Below are 9461 nucleotides of genomic sequence, written 5' to 3'. Positions count from 1 at the left end.
GAAACCTCAGGGCCGGTCAGGAGAAACGCACCGTACAACCTCTCCCCATTCGTGTGTGGCCTGATCCTGCAGCCAGCAATCACACACTCCCATATACACAAAGGCTTTAGGAACCATCATATGCTCTAGGCCGGAGTAAAAGCAGTCCTCAGACTCAATCTCAGCCCTGGAAGACAGAAGTCAATGAGCGGGGAGGGTGCTCGACACCGGATGATGCAGAAACGCCAGTAAACAGGGCTAGGGGCTCAAACCATTGCTCTAGCAACTCTTTCATGCACAAAGTGTCACAAAGATTTCTATAGATACATTTCCAAATGGTGCCCCTGGGTTTGTCATGAGCTGTTTCAGGGCAGGCAGGCAGCTCCGCTAAGGTCCCCGAGATTCTCAGTCTAAACTGAAATGCGAGAGTTCAGTGTAAGTGCCTCAGTATCCCCCAAACGAAATTATTCTGGAGCAAATGGCGTCGTTTCATTAATGTCCTTCCCCAGAAACCTCTGAATGCCTCTCCTCAGAGCACCCCTGACACCACGGCATTATTTTTCAAATAGCCTTTCAAAATTGTTACCTGTCTACTTACTTACAAGGAGATGGCAGGAACCTTTCCAAAACCCCTCAGACAGGAAATAGAACCGAGAACAATTCCCTGCCGTGCATTTCTTTTCTTCACAGCCCAGCTTTCTAAATAGCACGTGAAGGCAAAGCTAATGAAAGGGGCTGCGACTGGAATCCCTGCTGTGTTTGTACCAAACCATCAATACGCTGTAACTCTGACCCAACCGCAGCACAGGCCTTGGCCAAGCAGAATCTGGATATGTATCATACAAGTTCCCACACAGCTCAGCCAATGAGCGTGCAGCACTCAACCCGAACTAGTCCAGTCCTGGACCCCCACATAGCCCTGTCAGTGAATCTCAACTGTGACCTGCACTGGCCCTGCTATTTCAGGCCTCACATACACACAGACAGACACCGCTCTGCTATGACACCTAAATCCTGACCTGAAGCACCTTGTGCTATTCCAGTGTTGGGCCACTGCCACAGCTCTGACATCGTGCCTGAATTCTGCCTCGCAGCCCCTGGTATTCCAACCGTGGGTGGAGGTGGAACCGGAAATGGCCACACAGTCCTAGATGCCAAGGCCAGAAGGGACCATGGTGACCATCTAGTCTGACCTCCTGTGTAACACGGGCCAGAGACCTGCCCCAGAGTCATTCCCTGAGCAGAACTTTTAGAGAAACATCCAATCTTGATTTTAAAATTGCCAGTGATAGAACCATGACCCGTGGTAAATTATTTCAATGGTTCAGTACTTTCGCTGTTACAAATTTACTCCGCATCTCCAGTCTGGATTTGTCTAGCTTCAACTTCCAGCCATTGGACCATGTTAGACCTTTTGGTGCTAGACTGAAGAGCCCATTATCAAGTATTTGGTCCCTATGTAGATACTTAGAGACTGTAATCAAGTCACTTCTTAAGTGTCTCTTTGTTAAGGGGGGAAGGCTAGCTCAGTGGGGGGAGGGCTAGCTCAGTGGTTTGTGAGTTCAATCCTTTAGGGGGCCATTTAGGGATCTGGGGCAAAACAACAACAAAAACTGTCAGGGACAGTACTTGGTCCTGCTAGTGAAGGCAAGGGACTGGACTCGATGACCTTTCAAGGTACCTTCCAGTTCTATGAGATAGGTATATCTCCATATATAAGCTACAGAGATTGAGCTTGAATCTCTCTGCTTCCCAAGACAGAGTCCCCCATCCTGTAAGCATGGGTATCAGTCACCTGGCCTCTTCCTTATTTATCACTCCCCTCATTTGTGTTTCATCTGCAAACTTTATCAGTGATGATATTCTGTTTTCTTCCAGGTCATTTGATTAAAAATATTAAATAGCACAGGACCAAGAACCGATCCCTGCAGGACCCCACTAGAAACTCTCCCACTCCCACTTCCCCACTTACAATTACATGTTGAGATGGGTGCAAGGGAGGGACATCCAAACTAAGCTGAAAATACGCAAAAAGTGAAGACAAGGCAAATCACGTCTGGGTGAAAGGGGGGGGCTTTTAGGGGGAGCGGTGGCAAGAGGATTACTAGATTTCCCGTATCTAGTTTGTTATGAACCTTTTGAGTGCTCTAACTACACAGGAAAACAAAAGACAGCAAGTTTGGGGGGGGGAGGCGGTGTTGGCACAAATGTAAAGAAAAATTCTTGCCTGGTTGTTCTGTATTCTGGTTAAGGATTTGTCTCTCCCTCTCTCTCACCAAAAGAGACTCCTATCTGGCATTTCTATACTCCTGTAATATGTAAAAAGGCAAAAAAAGAAGTGGTTAAATATGCAAAGTCTAAATTCTCCAGTGTAAACCAGAAGTGGCTCGTACAACATTGGAGTTGCCTGGGGTCTAATTCAAGGCAGAATGTATATCAAGAATTTGATTTTAATTTGAATGTATTTGCCTTTAAATCAAGATATTTCAACAAGACAGTAATGAGCAGAGTTCCGTTTTCATGCCTGTCTAAGAAGGAATTCTGTCCTTCAGATGGAATGCATCATGTGATGGGGAGGTTGCTATGATAACAGTTCTGTTCTTATGATGTACGGCTTTGTTACCAGACTCCTTAAATAGAGGTTACATATAAATGACGTCGGCCTTGGGACATATGAGCATCCCAAAATAGTATGCAGTTATTATTAATGATTTGTAAAGAATGCTCCTGTTGTCTATTCAACTCACAGTCGGTGATGGCTGGATACGTTTGTCCATTGCTATGGAAAACTGTGCAGTGGTGGGTACCAGCACCTTGGGCCCACGCCTGCAAACCCTCGCTCAGCCCCGACTCATGGTTCCTACTCACAGGAGCACTCGCCTTGATTTCAGTGGCTCTGAGCGAGGGCTGGCTGGGTTGGGTCATTTTCCAAGCGCCATAGAAAAGGCTCATGAGAGACAGGAACCAAATGCCACAGGGTGCTGTCTTGGCCCTGATTTTCATCCTTGCTCCTCCCCTGCATTGCCTCTCCGTTAATGGCTCTTCCAACACTTTCTGCTGGGCCCAGTTTTAACCTTTGCTGAAGCAAATTAAAGATGTTAGCAGTGGGGCCAAGTCAGCGCGCTCAGTTCCCTAGAGGGGATGCTAGGCGAGGACCACCCCTGGGATGTGCCAAACAGCTCCACGTATTTCCCTCGCCTGAAGGTTTCTTAAAGCCTCGAGTGAACGTGCTGCTCACAGTTACATACCTTCTCTTCCTGGGGACGTCACTCAGGCACCACAGCTATGGCAGGAGGGGCTGCGGGACCCATTTTACTGGACTCTAGAAATCCAGTTACGGCCAGTTGGTGAGCTGCTGGAACCCACAGGCTGTGCCAATACCAACATTTCTTCCAAAAAATGTTTTAATCTACTCAGCACAAACTAGCTTTTAACTGAACATTTACCAGCATATTGAAAAACACATGGCTCCAGCCCCCACCTGTTACATGAAATCCAGATGCTAAAACACATTTTTTTTTAAATGTCCTGCTTCTATCCCGAGGAGGGAAATTTTGTTTTTCACTTTTGCACTGATTTCATAAGAACATCCGCAGCAGCTGATCTTTGCTGTACTAATATAATCTGGTGCTATATTTTAATCCCATTAGGTTGCCATGTGGTTACTCCTAGTCCTCCTGGACTATGAGGAACAGATGTTCCTTAATTGGCATTTCTGCTGCCCAGGAGTTTACGTTGCTGAAAGACTTTTTCTTTGTTTTTCATGTCGACATGCAGTGTAAGATCCTGCCGTTTATTTTCATGACCTAAAATTATATAATGGCATTGGCTGCCCTTACTCCAATTCTCCGCCACCGCTGCTATTGTTTCTACCGTGCCAGTGGCACTAATATTAGGTTGAATGTTTTAGCACAACGAGGAGGTCACTGGGAGTTCGCTGTCTCTGGTTAGGATTTAATTGCCAGCTGTAGAAGTGTAAGGGGGATCAAGTCCAGGAGGAGCTGGGTCCTTGCCGAGAGGAAAGGAGACATTTTCTTGCTTGAGATCAGTTTGGATTAAGATGTGAGATCTGAAGGTTGCTCAGATTGCAGAAGCTGGGGCCTAGGGGAATTTGGCATCCAATTCAATGGGATCTGGGCATCTAACTACTTCAGGCTCCTTTGAAAATCCCAGTCAAAAGCTTTGAACCCGACCTTGACCTTGACCCTGCCACCCTCGTGTGTGTAAAACTCCCTTCGAAATCAGTAGGAATTTCACGTGTGCAAGGACTGTCGCATGAACATCCAGTGTAATAAATACATCTCACTGCACCCCTTCTGCCCCCCAGGGGATACAGCTACCTGTTGTGGAAGCAGGACTATAAGGTGCTTTAAAAGCACAATTACTTGCTCAAGCAATGTTACTCCAAACAGGAATTTAGCCAGGACACCACGATCAGCTTCACAACAGCCGTGAGAAGAGCTGGGGGAATCTTTGTGACCACAGTTAACTATAACTTGGATTTAAACAGGACGTAGCATTGCGAGGGACCTTCTGGGTCATGGCGTTCAGTCCCTGCTACCGCAGGCAGCCCCGTCAGATCCTGTCAAGTGCCATCACAAAACGAGTCAGGTTGTTGGCTTCTTTTGGGAGGCTGGTCCAGAACCTTCTCCTCGGATGGTTAGAAACCTTCTTATGCCACCTGAAAGATGGTAGCTACCGCCGAAGCACAGCACTCCCTAAGAGTAATGGGTCAGATTCTGAACACACTTACCCCAGGGTAAATCAGGAGTTACTCCCCAAGGAGTGATACTGGTGTAAATCTGCTATGAGTGAGATCAGAATCAGGCCCAGAGGCCTAGGTCAGGCATAGCTAACAATCTGAAAGCCAATTGAAGTACATAACCCAGAGCCAGATAAACCATCCCCTACAGAGACCTGCCCCGTAGAGGACAGGAAATGCCATGGCTCCTTCTGCCCTGGCAACACTGGGATCCAGAACCCCCCCCTCCAGGGGTTCTCCTTCAGGAGCAAACTGTGCGAGCACCAGTGTAGACGGGGCGCCAATGATTCAACCCGAGTCATTCCGACCTGCCCTGAGCAGGGTTATGTGGCACAATGGTTCAAACCCCCACCACTGGAGCCACAGCAGTGGGAAATGTTCGGACTAGAAGGCTAGTGTAGACGGGCCTTCAGCAATAGACCCTACATACACTCAGCTCTTCACAGATCTCTGCTCTCCTCTAGCTAATCCCTTCCCAACCCCTACCCAAAAAAGCCACCAAGCCACCATTTTCTGCCATCCCTTTATTCACACTGTTTGCTCTTCTGCCCCATCCCCCACCCCGTGGCTGTCCGGTCTGCCTAGCCGGGAGGCTCTGTCTGGATGTCTCTGCAGTGCCCAGTGGGCCCTGGGTTTGGTGGCATTTCCACAGTAAACATAATAAATAGTAATACTGGGCCCAGGCCTGGCCTGGCCCCTCGGACTATAAAAAGGGGCTTTGGGTGGGGTTTGATGCACCCCAGCTGGAGATCAGGGTCATTGCTTGCATGCAATGGAGACTCTGCCACGTCCATCAGGAAGCTGCTCCTGTAGTTAACTGATTTCACTGTTACAAGGCTGCACCTGATTCCCAGTTTGTATTTTTCCAGGGTGAGCTTCCAGCCACTGGATATTGGCTTTGTCCCGCTAAAGCGTCCTATTGCTGCTTGGCATCCTCTTCCCAGCTGTAGCACTGAGCATCGGCTCGGCTAGGACCCCAGTTCTCGCTAAGGCGTGACCACCAACTCTTCCTAAGCTATTACTGATCGCAGCTTACCGCTCACACTAGTCCTTGCTTAGCACTGTGTCGTGAAGTGGGAGTCAAATCTTACACTGGTGTTTGGTTAAAAACAACGGAACTCACGAATTGTATTGGAATAGTTTCCTTCTATCCAGCCCTGGTGCTTCCCCATCAAACCTGCCTGGAGAGAGAGGAAGGCGCAGCCTGGCTGCTAGTGCTGCCGCACTAATCATTTATTTTCCAGCAAATAGATTCATCAGCTCTCTGAAAGTCATATGTGCTGGAGGGCTCTTGACCGCAGAGTCCTGGGGTACAGTCAGGTCATTATTTCCCTATACAGACCATTGGTTTTTCAGATTAATAACATATTTTGGTTTTCTACTCACTGTTTCATAATCAAGTCGTGGGGGGCGGGGGTGGAACCCCTCCCCCCAAAAAAACCTGACACTCGTTTATGGGGCAGGAGCAGCTTCACTAAACCCGTACACTACCGTTGGAATCCTCTCATACATTTTAATCGCATTAAGTCTCCATGTGGCTATTTCCAGTTCTGGTCTTTGAAGAGGAGATGTTTTTTAATTAGCATTTCTCCTGCCGGGGCGTTTATTTGTTAACATAAGGCCAGGCAATTGTAGGGCTCTCTCCCCCCCCGCCCCTTAATACTAATATTAAGAGTGAAGATGGAAAGAGAGGGAACCAATGAAGCCTGACACACCAGTCTAAAACCTGCACCAAACCGATTAATCTCTGCTCCTGTTACTACAGCAAAACTGTCGGCAAAGAGGCGTGTTCAAATGTCCTTTGCCTCACTGAGGCATTAGTTCTGATTTTGGCCAGGATTTAACAATACAGCAAGCTATAAATATTAACGGCGTGCTCTGATGGCCTGGCCAGTCACCCCAAGGATAGGAGACATTGTACTTCAGTGTGTCACTAGCTCCAAAAAAGGTAATGGGTCCTCTCCCCAAGCTGGGGCAGCGATTAGTCATGGCTCATTTCCTTTTCATGTTTAATCCTATGTTTGGGCTGCAGCATTCAAAGCATGAAATGGAAAATTACTGTCTTTGAAAAACACTTTTCACATGAACCCAGAACCAGAAACAAAGGTGATTTTATGAAAAATAAACTGAGCTGCGAATGGACACTTGCCAGGGCAGTGTGGCATTTTGACATGGTTTCTAATAATGGCCAAATAGTCTTTGCTGAGCCTTCCCATTGCTCCACAAGAACTAAAGCTTTGGTCTCTCTATGGTCTCAGAATCCATAACGTGTGGAGTCAGACCCTGCAAACCCTTGCTCAGATTTCTATGGATTTCCCCCCCCCCCTCGTTTTCTCAAATCACTATCCTTAAGGAGAGAAAAAAATTAGGACTTCCTGAGAACTGGCAGCAAGCCCGGAGCGGGTTCCTTATCTCACCATCAAGATGGCAACCTGCACTGAACCCCTCCTGTTCGGCCCCAGAACCTGGGCGTGAATCTCAGAGAGGTCACGTAGCACACGCAGGCAATGAGCACTTTCCCCAGCCACCCAGAGCTCGGCTAATAAACCTCTCTGCTCTCTCAAGCCCTGAGCCTCTCTGAAGCAGGTATTCAATTAGGGTTACTTATGTGGTGGAGGAACGGGCAATGGGATGAGACCAAATTTGTGCTTAAAAATCATTCATTTTTGAAAAATACTAACAAATATTGGGTTCCTTTTACTGTCGTCTGGTTTTTGAGCCAATAAAGGTCACGTTTTCAAGCTTTTCTCTGAAACCTGGCGGGATAGAAACTTGCTTTAAAAAAAAAAAAAGAAACAGCTGAGATTCTGCCGTAATCCCATGATCCCACAGTCTGGCGCTTTAAGACAAACACCAAATATTGTGAGACGTGCAATAAAATGATGAGAGTTGAGCGCATTTTGGTGAAAAGGGCCGTTTCCGGCTGCATTTCATGTCTAAAGTGCCTAGGCTGCACACTAGATAAACTATCCCTAGTATGGTTGGAAGTAAACATTTCATATTTTAAAGATTATTGCTTTCATCGGATTGTTTTTCTGACCGGGGCTTGGTATTTATCACAGATTCTTAACATGTGGCACAAAGCAACACTCATACAAACGCAGTACGTTTAGGCTCAAGAGACACTGCTTTGCTAAAGACAATAGAAGCCTATGTGAATACACTTGGATTGTCACCTTTCTTTTAACTAAACTTGTTTTCCCATCCAGAGAGACACTCCATCCTCCAGCTGACGCAGTCTCCTACTAGTGCACCTTCCAGGTTAAAGCAAAGGCCAGTGCTTTGGACTGAAACTATTAACAAAGTGACCAGGCCAATGGAAACAAGCAGCCGCATAGATTATTGAGTCCAAATATACATCTTGATGCACTTGATTCTGTTGCATGATCTTGCTGTTTATGCTGCTAATCAAACGTGTGAATCCAAAGGTAAGTGGAAGTGGCACTACTTTAGAATGACCGCTGGAGCCTGCCAAGTCTCTTTGTATAATTATTTCACAGGCTGTTCTTGCATGTTTCTTGCTAGCTGATCAAATCCATTCCTGCACCTCTTCAGTTGGCAAATCTGGGATTTTAACAGCTGCCCAGGATTAATTTGCAGTGGCAAAACAGGCCACAGAGGGAGGGAATCACCCAATGACAAACACTTGCAGCTCACCTGAACACCTGACGGGCCTGAAAGTACAACAGAGCCTTCCGGAAGGTGATGAAAAGAAAGCGGCAACCTTGGAAAACTTGCCCGTGGAAAGTGGAGATAATGGCTTGTTAAAGTTACAGGGTCACGTCTTGTCCTGACTGGCTGGTGAAAAGAATGAAATAGACGTGAGGGTCTGGGGAACAGCTTTACCCCTTGAGCCTATTGGCGTAATAGTGAAGTCACCCACCACAGGCGAGAGGTGTGTGTCTTCGGAAATATGTCCAAGTGGAGCGACATCGGTATCTGCTGTTACTGACAAGCTACTGCTCTATTGGCATCCCCTCCCCGATCAGGCAGACGGTGCAGCATGAATGGGTTTGGGGGCGGGGGGGAGTCTACTGAATGGGAGGAAAGTCAAAGAGATGTAGGCTGGGCGTGAGGGGCAGGGTTTTAACCAGCTTTGTGACCAAGCTAGGCACCATCACATGAGGTAGGAAAGGCAGGACGCCAGCTGGAGGGGCAGGGAGTGGCAGATGGCATCATACTGATAAGCATGGGAGTGAGATTTGAAATTAATGAAGATATCCCATCTCCTAGAACTGGAAGGGACCTTGAAAGGTCATCGAGTCCAGCCCCCTGCCTTCACTAGCAGGACCAAGTACTGATTTTGCCCCAGATCCCCAAGTGGCCCCCTCAAGGATTGAACTCACAACCTTAGGTTTAGCAGGCCAATGCTCTCTTGTGCTTTTGACTGAAAAGTGGCTGAAATGCACATTTCTCTGGAACCCAGTGATGGTTTCTGGTGAGCCTGGCTCTGAGAGGCTGCACCTTTAAAACAGAGACATCTGCCCAAAACATGCTCTTAAACATAACATCCCATGCATAGGGCTAGTGGCATTCGTGTACCATCGCAAAGCAAATGCAGAAAGTGCCCTTTGGCCATCGGCAGCAAATTCTGCAGCTACCTGGCCTTCAGGACTCCCCACCTCCCTCAGCTATGGAACTTCCCGACTACAATCAAAAGCAAATCCCTCCACTAGACGACTGAAACCTGGAGAAGGCAGCACGATTTGTCCTGTTGCTC

Source organism: Chrysemys picta, chromosome 15 (genome assembly GCF_011386835.1).
Source record: "Chrysemys picta bellii isolate R12L10 chromosome 15, ASM1138683v2, whole genome shotgun sequence".
NCBI lineage: Eukaryota > Metazoa > Chordata > Testudines > Emydidae > Chrysemys > Chrysemys picta.
Note: the sequence above shows the minus strand (reverse complement) of the source record.